The 13,042-nt window shown below is 39.2% G+C and overlaps 1 protein-coding gene across 3 annotated transcripts in view; it reads right to left on the reverse strand.

Annotated features, from left to right (window-relative positions):
* Positions 1 to 12,805, reverse strand: part of Sema1a (semaphorin 1a) — a 210,009-nt gene extending 197,204 nt beyond the window's left edge. For 2 of the 3 annotated variants that reach the window (XM_070308479.1, XM_070308478.1), the window contains exon 1: positions 9,210 to 9,891. The gene's annotated coding sequence lies outside the window, so the exon portion shown is untranslated. Of the gene's footprint in view, positions 1 to 9,209; positions 9,892 to 12,787 lie in introns of those variants that run through there. The other variant, XM_070308477.1, reaches the window with a different exon arrangement.
* Positions 12,806 to 13,042: the final 237 nt, after the last annotated feature.

Raw genomic sequence — 13,042 nt, forward strand, 5'->3', positions numbered from 1 at the left:
CGGTCGGTCCCGCAGTGTGCTTATGCTTATAGCGCATAGCGACGCGGCAGCCGAGCTATTCCATGCTGGCCTAGGCGCTGGCTAAGCACTTCTGTACATACCGAATACATCGGTGAGGGAGGATACCGTATAACGCGCCCCGGAGCGACGGGTAGAAGGAGCGAAATATTCGGCAAACGGATATCGGACAGAAACGGCCGCGTGTGTAGTAGTCGACAATGGCGCGCGGGCGGGCGTGCACGTATCGAATGGTAGAAAGAAGGGGGCAGACGCGTCGGCGGAATGCTTAAATCGCGGAGAGATCGCTCGTGAGAGCAAAAAGCCGAAATGATTGATGCGTCAGGGACCGCGTCTATCTGTCAAGAGAGATTCGGTCTTCTCTCTGTCTTTTTTTTTTTTTTTTTTTTTATCTTTCGCACGACCGTTGTAAGCCTTTTCTCGGAATTTTTACGCTTAAGGAATTAATCAAATTTATTATTCAAAACTTTCGCGAGGCGCAAATAAATGTCAATGATTCTTTTTTCTTCTCTTGAATCTGTTTAATTTTTACATTATTGTGTTTGTACGTGATATAATAAATCTATTGCTACTTTCGAAGTCGCTTTCCATTTATACCGAGGTATTACGATACAAAAGAGAAAGAGGGGAATAAAATTTCTTTCCATTGGAACATTTAGCATGTAATTTAACAGAGACGCGTGCAATACTCTAGGAAGCGGACTCCGCCCGGAGGTTTCCGCACATAGCGAATTACATTGGCGTAGCCGCAGAATACTAAGCTATATACAGAAGGAATGAGAGGAGGCATCCGTGAGTGCGAGACTGGAATTGCGCATCGCGTTTGAAATCACCGCGAAAGGCGAGCGAATGAAAGAGAAACCAAATGAATGCGAATAAAATAAAAGAAAAACAAGATCGTAAATATTATCTCTATCTAATAATTAAAAATTTATGACATTTTCCGCGATATTACATTACCTTGTCTCTCCCCTATTAATTTCTACGATATATATCCAATCAATAAAATATCAATTTGAACACAATCGCAAATAATTATATTTACGTTCAATCAAATCGGTCACACAAGTGGCGGACAGATCCATATTTTCTTTTTATAATTCAAAGACTCTTTTAATATTTTCTCTCTTAATTATATGTAACGTATGCTTCTGCGCGTATCAAGCTCAATGTAACTTTTTTCACCCCGGATTCTCACAGCAGAGACAAAAAAAAAAAAAAAAAAAAAATGACGAAGCGAGTGCGAAAGAGATGAGTTACACAGACGGGTTTTGTTGTGTGTTCGTAAACGTCACAGGCAGCGTGTATCCGGAAGTGATAAATATGCCGTTGCGGGGCATGCACACATTCACGCACTTCTTCGATCGGCGCGGCGTGCTTCTATAATATAAAGGGACAGAGCAGAGATAATTACAGCGCAAGGGAAAGTTCCGTAAAAGAAGAGAATATATGTATGTGCGTGTATAAGGGGTGGAGTTCTATTAGAAATGCGCATGCGACTGCTATCATGTTTATTTCGCGAGTCGCCAGATTTCAGCGATCTCTTGACAGCGATTTGCGAGAAAAATCGCGGAAATTTGCGACGCAAATAAATTTTCAAAGAAAAAACGATGATCAATCTAAAAGAAGAAGATGCAAATTATTCGCAATAATTATGTATGGTATGTATTTTTTTTTTTTACATTTTTCGTTAAATTTCGTTATAAAAACTTGAAAATAAAAAGTGTATTTCTTTAGAGCTAGATAATCAGCAATATAAATAAATTGCTAAAAAGAGAGTTTTTTTTTTTCATTTAGTTCTTATTTTTACGAAATAATTCGATTTGAAATTAATACGGAAATTGCATGCAGAAATCATGATAGTGACTGTATTCGAAGTTATCCGACTATTAACACGGCGGATTAGGAATGCACGCGACTGTGGCAATCTTCTTCGCATCGCTGTGAATAGAGAGACGCAGATGAGTGCGGAGGGTTAATTACCGAATGTCCGAGAGTGGTCGAGGAGGTCGCTTCTCGCGACCAATTTCGCAACCGCGCTCGCGCATATCGCCGTCGTCGTAATTCCACAACAGAATTAACGGAATCGCCGGAAGGGCGGAGCGGAATAATCTTGGCAATGGCGGCAACGTGCGCTGCGCGAGATAAAGACCGGATCCTTTCTCGTCAGCAGCAAATACGGCGGGGAACCCTCTACGGTGATTAAGCCCTGTCCGAAAGTACAACGGCGAGAGCCCGTCGGAGTCGTTTCACCAGGGGTAGTAGGCAGCCAGGCAGGCAGGCGAGGAAGAGAAAGGGGGAGGATTGGTGGAGAAGAGGGCAGAGACCCCGGAATAGGGAAAACCGAAATATCGACGAGATAGCCGCCGCCACCATCGTGCCCCCGACGTGTGTATAAATGGTGGAAATGCGTGCTAGCTCCCGTCCCCTTTACGCCATCCTTGCCCCCCAGGCTATACTTCCCTCTTTCTCGCTCTTATTTTCTTTCCTCATCTCTCTCTCTCTCTCTCTCTTTCCCTTCTCACACTTCACTCATCCACTTCTTCATTCCCTGCTGCCCTTCCCTCAGAAAGACACGGCCGTTTCCACCGGCGCGTTTCCATCACTCGATGGTTCCTGGCGCGCTATCGATATTCGTTGTACTCCGTTTTCTCGATACATAAACACACTAATGCCGAATCTCTTGCAATCTTCAAATGAGATACTTTTATTTTCGACTTGCTAGTAATTGCATTAATCTCGATTGCACGTATATATATCATCCTTCATTTGTGATTTGAGATTCTCTTATTTTTGCATTGATTTAATACAATTAGAGAAATTTATTGGTAATTGCATTAGTTTCAATTTCTCTATTTATTATTATATTCATCAATAATTTACGACGGAGAAAAAAAGCATCGCGAAAACTTATTTAAGTTATATTGAAACTTTGCATCACCGACCTACGTGAATATGTGTGGAAATATGAATACGACGTCCCTTTTGCACGGCGATCTTTTCTCCTCTATGCGCGGTCTCTTGGACTATCGTTTTCTCTACGCTCTCGTTTCAACAACCCTTCCAATGTTCCTGGCACTCTTTATCGATTTTTGAACTCACCCGCACCGGAATATCCTATAAACGAGTACATGGTAATCCACGACCCGGGCTCGAACACCGTGAATAATATCTTAATGCTCGGACGTCTTCTGCGGAGCGTGTTCCATTCGAAAATGTCTTTTACGATCTCATATAAAGCGTACGTTATAGAACCGTTGTATGAAAATCGCCAGGCCATGGCGATCCAATTCTACGATATTCCTCTTTTCTTCATATCCAAACCGATGCGTCGCTTCTAATATTAATCTACTATTGAAATTCAGCAGACGCGAATATTTGATCTGGTAGTCCTTCTTTTCTTTATATAATATTTATTTAATAATTATAAAATAACTGAATAATTATTAAATAGTTGATTGTGCGAGTTTTAAATTCTCTCTTATATAATTTCGATCTATTAAAAATACAAAATAATAATAATAATATTGGGTCGGTATCAATTCTCTGTTGAAAATTGGACTTCTCTCTTTTATTGAGCCAAAAGAAGATTCTCTTTGCGCTTTACGAAAGAACGAGCGAAAAAGCGATTTTCACTGTTTCGAAAATCGTCTCGGGACGAGTAGCGAATACGCTACCTTCCTTCCGTTGCGATATCCTTTATTTCTCGTTTGCCTCCTCGCTTCGCTCCCAATAATTTGCTCGAGCGTGTCTTCCGATATCCCCGATGCCTTTTATCGATTTTCGAGCGCTCGCCTCGCTCCATCTTCGCTGCCGTTCGCTTTATCGATTTTCGTGTTTACGTACGCGACGCGCCACGAAGCGTAAATCCACGTATCGTGATCCACAATCTAAGAATACGATAAATCTTATTACGTGTTCCGGGACTTCGTTTCTGTCTTTTATTGTGCCGCAGTAGCGTGCGCTTCCCACATCGCGTCAAGGGCCTCGGCCCGTCCAAGAATGCTTTTGTGTATCATTGTCCGTGTGCGAAGATCGCTCTTTTTATTTTCCCATCTTCTCCGCCATTTCTACAATCGCCACTCCGCCAAACACCAGAGCGTCTTCGTATCGAGGCAATGATTTTTAAGCATTCCATTCTCATCGTAAATTTAACGATAAATGTGGAATTTTACAGGAATAAAATAACGATACAAAATAATAATTAGATTAAAATATCTTTGTTTAACAATTTTTATATTAAAAAACCGTATAGATCTAAAAACACTTTCATCGAAAAATTAAATTAATTTTTTTTTTTTTTTTGGTAAAAAAGAAAAAGTTTCCTAAATGACCAATCCTATTCGCTTCTGAAATCGTAACTAATCTTTCTAGGGCAACTTGATGATATTTCTCTCAACGACTTTATCGATTTTAACATTTACCTAACGCGCTGTAAATTCGCCGCGATCCAACATGGCGCCGCGCGATAAATCTACGTACTACGTGCAACGCAATTTTTTTTATTTTTGTCTTTATCGCGTGCCAATTCCTCACCGTGTAGCCGCCGCTGCTTTGTAAATCATCACTCGGTTTGGGCGTATCCATCCATATTCGGATTCACCCTTATTCCTATCTTCGTCCATTAAATATACTTACAATATTTCAATCAAATTATGAGTCTTGTAGAATTAATTTAATCAATAGTAGATAGAGAGAGAGAGAGAGAGAGATACGTGTACGAGTATTTTTTACGATTTTTGCAAAAAATATTACTTGAATATCTTTATTATATTTTAATTAATCGTGTATATAATTTTCATTATTCATTTCTGTTCTATTTCTTGTCTATTATTAATTCAATCATTTATTCCTGCACACGCGCTTATTTTATATGCATTAGTCTTCCTATATATCTTTTATTAAATATTTATATTTAATATTTAAATTATTAATTAAAAATGTATTTCCTCTTTGGAATCGAATGATAGTAATCATGCTATCTCTACATTTGACACGATTCAATCTTTGGTATTTATAAATAAAAGTACAATTCCGTATATAAAAGCGTAATTTTTCTGTCTCTTTCTCTTTCCATATTCGCCGTTTGCATTACGAATGATACCGATTGGATCGCGCATGCCACTTTCTATGCAACTCGCAATTCCCTCCCTACGCTGTAGGTTTTTCGTCATCCGACGCCCTAGAACGACGTCCCTTCATAGATCACGCGAGATCCTTTATCCGTCCGAGTATTTACCCGCCACGCTGGAAATCCATACGCATCGCGATCCACGATGCGGCGGCGCGATAAATCGTCGCGCTCGTACCGCGTGCTTTTTGTCTCTGTCTCTTCGTCGACCTCGTCCGCCTCTCGCCTTCCATCCTCTCTTTCTCTCTCGAGGAACCCGCGATGGTGACGCCGCAGCACCTCCGATGCTTTGTAAATCGTCGTCTGTTTGCACGGCGTCACTCTTCCGTCTCGCGTCCCGCTCCGCATCGATCCTATGCATTCTCTCTTGTCTTCGGCCTCCGCTCCGCGCGCCTGCCGTTCCCTTTCCCACTGTGCAAAGTTCCGCGGTCGTAACTTCGTTCGTACGCAAGGAAGCAAATGTTATTTACGAGCAAAGTCGTCGTCATCCCAATCGTCGTCCTCGCCGTCGTAGTCGTCGCCATCCTCGTCGTGTAGTCGGGCGAGACGCCGGCCTTCGTAGGATTCCGATTGCAATTCCCTCTGTTCCAATCAAACTCCTATTTTCCGCGGAGGCTCTTGGCATGTGACGATAATGGAAACGGGGCGAGACACGGAAGAGAAACGAGTCGGAGAATCGAGCGCGAGCTAATGGATGAGGACGGCGTGACTATCGCGTAATATTTTTTTTCCCACGCGCAACGAATCGCAGCGGCAAATGGTACGACGTTATTGCCAAAAATCTTGACCGACTTTTCCCCTTCTCTTTCTACGTCCGTCAGAGACGATAGAAAAACCTTTAAAAAAAAAACCTCAGACAAGACGTCAGCGGGTGTCAAAGTGAGTGATAAATTCGAAACCACGGAATGGAGAGTACGGGAGGAATGTTTTCCCGTGCAACGTAGACCGGGAAAAGTTAGCGCGAGGGCGGTGAGTTTTCGTTTTCGGCAGCGTGAATTAGTTTACCCAGAAACGGTAATAAATTGTTCGAGTTTGGGAATAAAATCGAAACGCGCGCCGCGTGTCGTCGATGAGAATCGTGGGAGTCGTGAGTCGCCGGTATTTTCGCGTCGCGCACTCCTGCGTAATCGAATCACGGGACTTTCCGCGACAGGATCGATCGACGGTTGTACCTGCAAGTAAAATTCCAGATCCTTTAAATCAGCAAATTTTATTGCGCCGCTGCCGTCGGCGCTCTTTATCCAACTTCGACGCTCGTAGGCCCATGAAAGTCCGCATTGCGGTTTTCCAACAGTTTTTTACCGTCCGGCATCTACTAAAGTCGCGCGGCGCAAAAAGTGATCCCTTTAAATCTCAATCCTTTATACATCAATCCGTGTCTGTATAGTTTCCGAGCTTTTAGTTTGATTGAAAATCATGACGACGTCCATGACATAAAAACGCGGTCTAGCGAGACTAATCTCCGGAAAGATGCCGGTCGATTATCGAGATATTACGAACAGTTACACTATTATTATCAGTTCCATACAAGAATATCCGCAAAGAGAACAATGAAATTTGCGCATTCCTTCAACTTTATTCAAATTTCTCTACGTTAATTCTTATTAAAATGTATATAAAATGCACACGGGAGAAACTTTCAATTTGTGGGAGCAATGTGCCGCAGCTGCCCTTAACACAAGAGCACGAGCGCGGTGCACTCGTCACGTATTATTACTCGCGCAAACAAAGTATGTATACGCATTGCGGTCAGACGCATTTTTTAACGTTCGCGCTAGAGCACGCGGCTGTGCCACTGGTGTGCAGTTCGCCGCACCGCAACCGGTAAACATCAAACTTGTGTGCTTATGACTACTGGCGGACGTTGTCCTATGTATACATAGAATACGACCGAGGTAAAATGGAAGGTGGACGGAGTGTGTACGTGTGTGTGAGCAAGAGAGAGAGAGAGAGAGAGAGAGAGAGAGAGGAGAAAGCGAGAAGGAAGGAAGCGTGGACCGAGAGGATGCAAAACACGATATTAGATTCGGACCTGGTACACGTATGCATACACGTATGTATGCACGATGGAAGATCGCGGCACTAAACGCGAGCGGAACGCTCGGTACGTCCCTGGAATTGCACCCATTTTCGGGAGATCTCTCAGCCTCTCCTCTGATACAAGCGATATATGGTATACCATGTTGCTACCAAGTTATATACGGCGTGCGCCAAGTTATCGAGATGAGTAGGCGACCGTGAAAATCAAAGCCGCAGACGGTTCCAAAGATCCAGACGGTTTATTGGAGCGCGAAAATTCGCGAGAATTTTTTCGTTCTATGGTACGATAAATCACCCATATTAAGTTAGCCCCCCCACCAACGCCAAATTAAATCAAATACATCAAATAATTTAGTGCTAATTATGTGCTAATTAGTTGCCGTAGTCCGAATTTTGTTGCTCAAACCGTTTAGCAGGAATTTACATTCAAAGTGGGGGGTGCTAGCTTGACATTAAGCCAGCCCCCCCCCCATAGTGAAAAAAATATATATAAAGCTCGAATCAAAAAATAAAATACACTAGAATTTGTTGCTATTTTGTTGCTCTAAAATAACATAAAAATATTTTTAAAAAAGTATATAATTTAATTAATACCACTATATACTCAGTCTCGCCGCGCCGTACCATTCACTTGCGCGAAGTAAAAGTAAATAAAAAAATGTATCGCTCGCATGTATTTGGTACTGAAATAATCTGTGGACAATATACTGTCGAAATATATGAGAAACTGACTTTGTTGCTCGTCTTAAAGTATTAAAAATCGATACTTTGTCGCCGCGGACCCTATACGACGCGCTATTATATTATATAAACTAACTAAAAGAATTTGTTGCTCGCATGTTTTTGGTATTAAAATAATCTGTGGACGATGTACTATCGAAATATATGAGAAACTGAATTTGTTGCTCGTCTTAAAGTATTAAAAATCGATACTTTGTCGCCGCGGACCCTATACGACGCGCTCTTATATTATATAAATTAACTAAAAGAATTTGTTGCTCGCATGTTTTTGGTATTAAAATAATCTGTGGACAATATACTATCGAAATATATAAGAAACTGAATTTGTTGCTCCTCTTGCTTTTTTAAGAATGACGCGTTAAAGATATATGTTAAGATTACAGAGTGATCAGAGTTAAATAAAATGTAATCGTATTAATGATGATTTCGAATGCTAATAAAATAGTAAAATTAATGCGCTCAACGATTATAATTATGAAATCATTAATAATCATCAATGATGAACAATAGAAATAATCAAGGCAAAGATAATATGGTCAGTTTTAATTCTAAATATTTATATGATTATCAGATTATAAATAATTAATCAAAAAACAACTCGATTTTTCAATACCATCGTTTCCATAAATTAAAAAATAAATTGACACGCATATTGTTAATTTCGTTAATGCACATGTTTGATAATTTTCATTCTCTAAAAATGACGCGTTAAGGATGTTAAGATTACAGAGTGATCAGAGTTAAATAAAATGTAATCGTATTAATGATGATTTCGAATGCTAATAAAATAGTAAAATTAATGCGCTCAACGATTATAATTATGAAATCATCAGTAATCATCAATGACGAATAACAGAAATAATCAAGGCAAAAATAATATGGTCAGTTTTAATTCTAAATATTTATATGATTAATTTTGTTAATGCACATGTTTGATAATTTTCATTCTCTAAAAATGACGCATTAAAGATGTTAAGATTACAGAGTGATCAGAGTTAAATAAAATGTAATCGTATTAATGATGATTTCGAATGCTAATAAAATAGTAAAATTAATGCGCTCAACGATTATAATTATGAAATCATCGATGTAATCATCAATGACGAATAATAGAAATAATCAAGGCAAAGATAATATGGTCAGTTATAATTCTAAATATTTATACATGAGCTATAAATCATTAATAAAAAAAAAACCCCCCGATTTTTCAATACTATTGTTTCCATAAACTAAAAATTATATTGACAATTTTAAATGTTTAATAATAAATTCTACTGACCGACCGATGCACCGCCCTTGCATGTCTCACTTCTTTCCGCATCTGGTCATCGCGAGATCCTTTCCGTTTCCGGTTGCTCCCTTCGCTTCAAATTGAGACGAGACAGTCTATCAATTTGTCCACTCATGCATAATCACTATTCTCATAATCACTATTTCACTCGTAGTCCAAAATCCGCCATATGCAATGACGCGATAAAATTATTTCCATGCCGATTATAAACATGAAAGAACATATAATCGCGTATTAATAAATGGACGGAGACGATTTTCCGTGATTCTAATCGACATTCCCGATACTCACGACATCCACTTTATACACGGGATAAACTTGTGATGGATAAAAAAAGGCGAGAAATACGGAAAGAATATTTCAATCTCGCACGCTAATGCAATACGACGGTTACTGTAACGGTTACGGAAAATTTAGGCAGGTTGAGTAGTAGTAGATGGGGAGGGGGGAACGCGTCGTCGAATATCCGTTCCAGGAAAAGGAGCGAGCGCGTCTCTTCCAAGAAATAAACCGTACGCGAAGAATCCTGCGCGAGATAAATCAAACTAGCTCGAGCGACGCTCTTTTGCGATCTCGATTTATGAAATTGTGAATATAACTCTGAAAAAAGGATTACATTTGAAAACAATATTAAAGAATATTAAAGCAGAAACGTGTGGAACGCGACGCGCTTATATTTTCAACGCAATATTATTATATACGACAGCGAGTAAATTATTTCAGCGCCTAAAAATATGTTAAATAATGTATTCATCGATCGTTGTATCGTATTATAAAGTCGATATATCAAAACTACAAATTACTCTCGATTCGGATATTTCGAATATTCGTTCGGATGCGAAATTCATTTTCGATAGATAAAAGATGCGTGGGAAAAATCTTGTCGTTTGCGAGTATATATATATATCGAAAGATGCTTTAATCACGATTACACGGGTTAATATATTACACTCGGATAATCGCCTGTTATTCGATACAAGACCCCCCCGACACTCGTTCGTACGCGGATCTCACTTTCGACGGATAAAAAGACGCGAGAAACTCGGAGCGCGACCGTAATACGTCTTGAGACTCGCGCTTGTGCGAAGGGACTGACACGATTACGGAAAATTTAGGCTGGACGGGTAGGTGAGGAGAGGGGAGGACCGCGTCGCCGAACGTCTCGGTATAGAAGCGTTCAAAAAAGTTGGATGTAAACATTCAGATATAAACAAAGAAGCGCGGCTCGAGAGAAAGAGAGAGAGAGAGAGCTTATATTACAAAATCTCGATCAATTTTCATGGCGAAACGATAATACAACGAGAATAATCGTTGAATAGAATGTGTAAGATTCGAGGAGGAATATATCTGAAAAGCAGCTCGCACACCACATATGAACATTCCTAATAAAATATTCTTATTTAAGAGAAAAAAAAAATGTGTTCGGTTAGTCGACAGTTAGTCGACTAATTTTACACGTCAGGTTTAATAATATTCATGGTTGTAAAATTGACCAATCACGGTCATTCGATTCTTGATTGGTGATTGGTTAGTTTTAAAACTATGGATGTTACTGAAATCCAATTAAGGGTGACGTGTCAACGTTAATCAATGTCTCTGAAATCGCCGCGAGAAACCACGAGTACCAACAGCTAAATGAGAAATTTTACAATTGGTGAAGCTTCGCGTCGCGTTTCTCACACGTTTCGTATTTCAATATACTTTAATATTCTTTTAAAATATATGATTCTTCTTCAATTATATGTATAATTTCGCCAGAAAATAATCGCGAGATTGCAAAAGTATCGCTCGAGCTTCGTTATCTTATCCTTGTTCGTATCGCGAAGGTTTTTTGGCGCACGATTTTTTTCTCGCAAAAAACTCGCTCGCTTCTGTTCTTGGAAGAGATATTCGACGACATTCCCCTCCCCTCCCCCCACCTATCCGTCCAGCCTAAATTTTCCGTAACGCTCTTCGCACAAGCGCGATTATCGAGACGTATTACGGTCGCGTTCCGTATCTCTCGCATCTTTTCATCCATCGAAAGTGAATTTTGGGGGTAACTACCTCTCTCATTCTCATTTTTGTCGGGAATGAACGCACGCGGGCCCTTTGCGCTTTACTCATCCGTAGCGAAAACTCGCGTTTGCTCGCGTGATTAAAGAGCTCATCGCGCGAAAAGTTATCGAAATGCCGCGTGGAAAAATTATGATCTCCTCGAATTAATTATTCAATTCTCATTTCATCGTCTAATGAATTTCAGAATCGTAAAATAATTATTGTAGCGTAGAATTGTCGGGGGATCGATCTCGGTATATGTTTACTCGGTAATCCACGGATACTTGAATATCGTCATTGATGCTCTCGGATAATCAGCGAACTCCCGTGCATCAACGATTTCTCTAATTTCGTCTTAGGCCGAGATTCGCACGGTCCTCGGGCGACCCATATTAAGTTAGCCCCCCCCACCAACGCCAAATTAAATCAAATACATCAAATAATTTAGTGCTAATTATGTGCTAATTAGTTGCCGTAGTCCGAATTTTGTTGCTTAAACCGTTTAGCAGGAATTTACATTCAAAGTGGGGGGTGCTAGCTTGACATTAAGCCAGCCCCCCACCCATAGTGAAAAAAAAGTATCGATTTTTAATACTTTAAGACGAGCAACAAATTCAGTTTCTTATATATTTCGATAGTATATTGTCCACAGATTATTTTAATACCAAAAACATGCGAGCAACAAATTCTTTTAGTTAATTTATATAATATAATATCGATTTTTAATACTTTAAGACGAGCAACAAATTCAGTTTCTCATATATTTCGACAGTATATTGTCCACAGATTATTTGAGTACCAAATACATGCGAGCGATACATTTTTTTATTTACTTTTACTTCGCGCAAGTGAATGGTACGGCGCGGCGAGACTGAGTATATAGTGGTATTAATTAAATTATATACTTTTTTAAAAATATTTTTATGTTATTTTAGAGCAACAAAATAGCAACAAATTCTAGTATATTTTATTTTTTGATTCGAGCATTCTATATATTTTTTTCACTATGGGGGGGGCTGGCTTAATGTCAAGCTAGCACCCCCCACTTTGAATGTAAATTCCTGCTAAACGGTTTGAGCAACAAAATTCGGACTACAGCAACTAATTAGCACATAATTAGCACTAAATTATTTAATGTATTTGATTTAATTTGGCGTTGGTGGGGGGGCTAACTTAATATGGGTCGATAAATCGATAAAGTCAAGGATAAGTAACTTTTGCCGATGTCACTCTTTCAACGTCTGACATTTCGCGACATTATCAAATCTCTCCGTTACAGTAGTGACAAACCGCAATCTCATTCTGGTAAAATCTTGACCGATTGAGATCTCGATATGTGAACCATTTATTTTGAAAGCGAAGAGAAAATGCATTTCCAGTTCTATAAGAAATATTTAAATTTCGAAGAAATATGAATATAGAAAATCGATTTATTGCAGAGTATTGTGAGATTGTATATTGTACATTTAGATGTATATAATATCTTTCATTTATCTGTCAAAGAGATATAACGTAAAATATATTTTTACCAGAAATTCGAAGAAGATATTGGCATTCTGCATTTTCACAGTACACATCATTTACTATAAAATAAATTTTAACTTATTTTTGTAAGAAGAATACTATTTTATATTAATATAATTTATATCAGAGCAAATAATTCTTGTGTGTGTGTATGTGTGTATGTGTGTATAATCCCGAAAATAAGCTAGCAATAATATAAATATTATAAATAACAAATAATTTATAAATTACTCATCTTATGGTTGTTTCCCGTCGTCGCC

Source organism: Polyergus mexicanus, unplaced genomic scaffold (assembly GCF_030449975.1).
Source record: "Polyergus mexicanus isolate NDT 795.1 unplaced genomic scaffold, iyPolMexi1.0 SCAF_15, whole genome shotgun sequence".
Classification (NCBI taxonomy): Eukaryota; Metazoa; Arthropoda; class Insecta; order Hymenoptera; family Formicidae; genus Polyergus; species Polyergus mexicanus.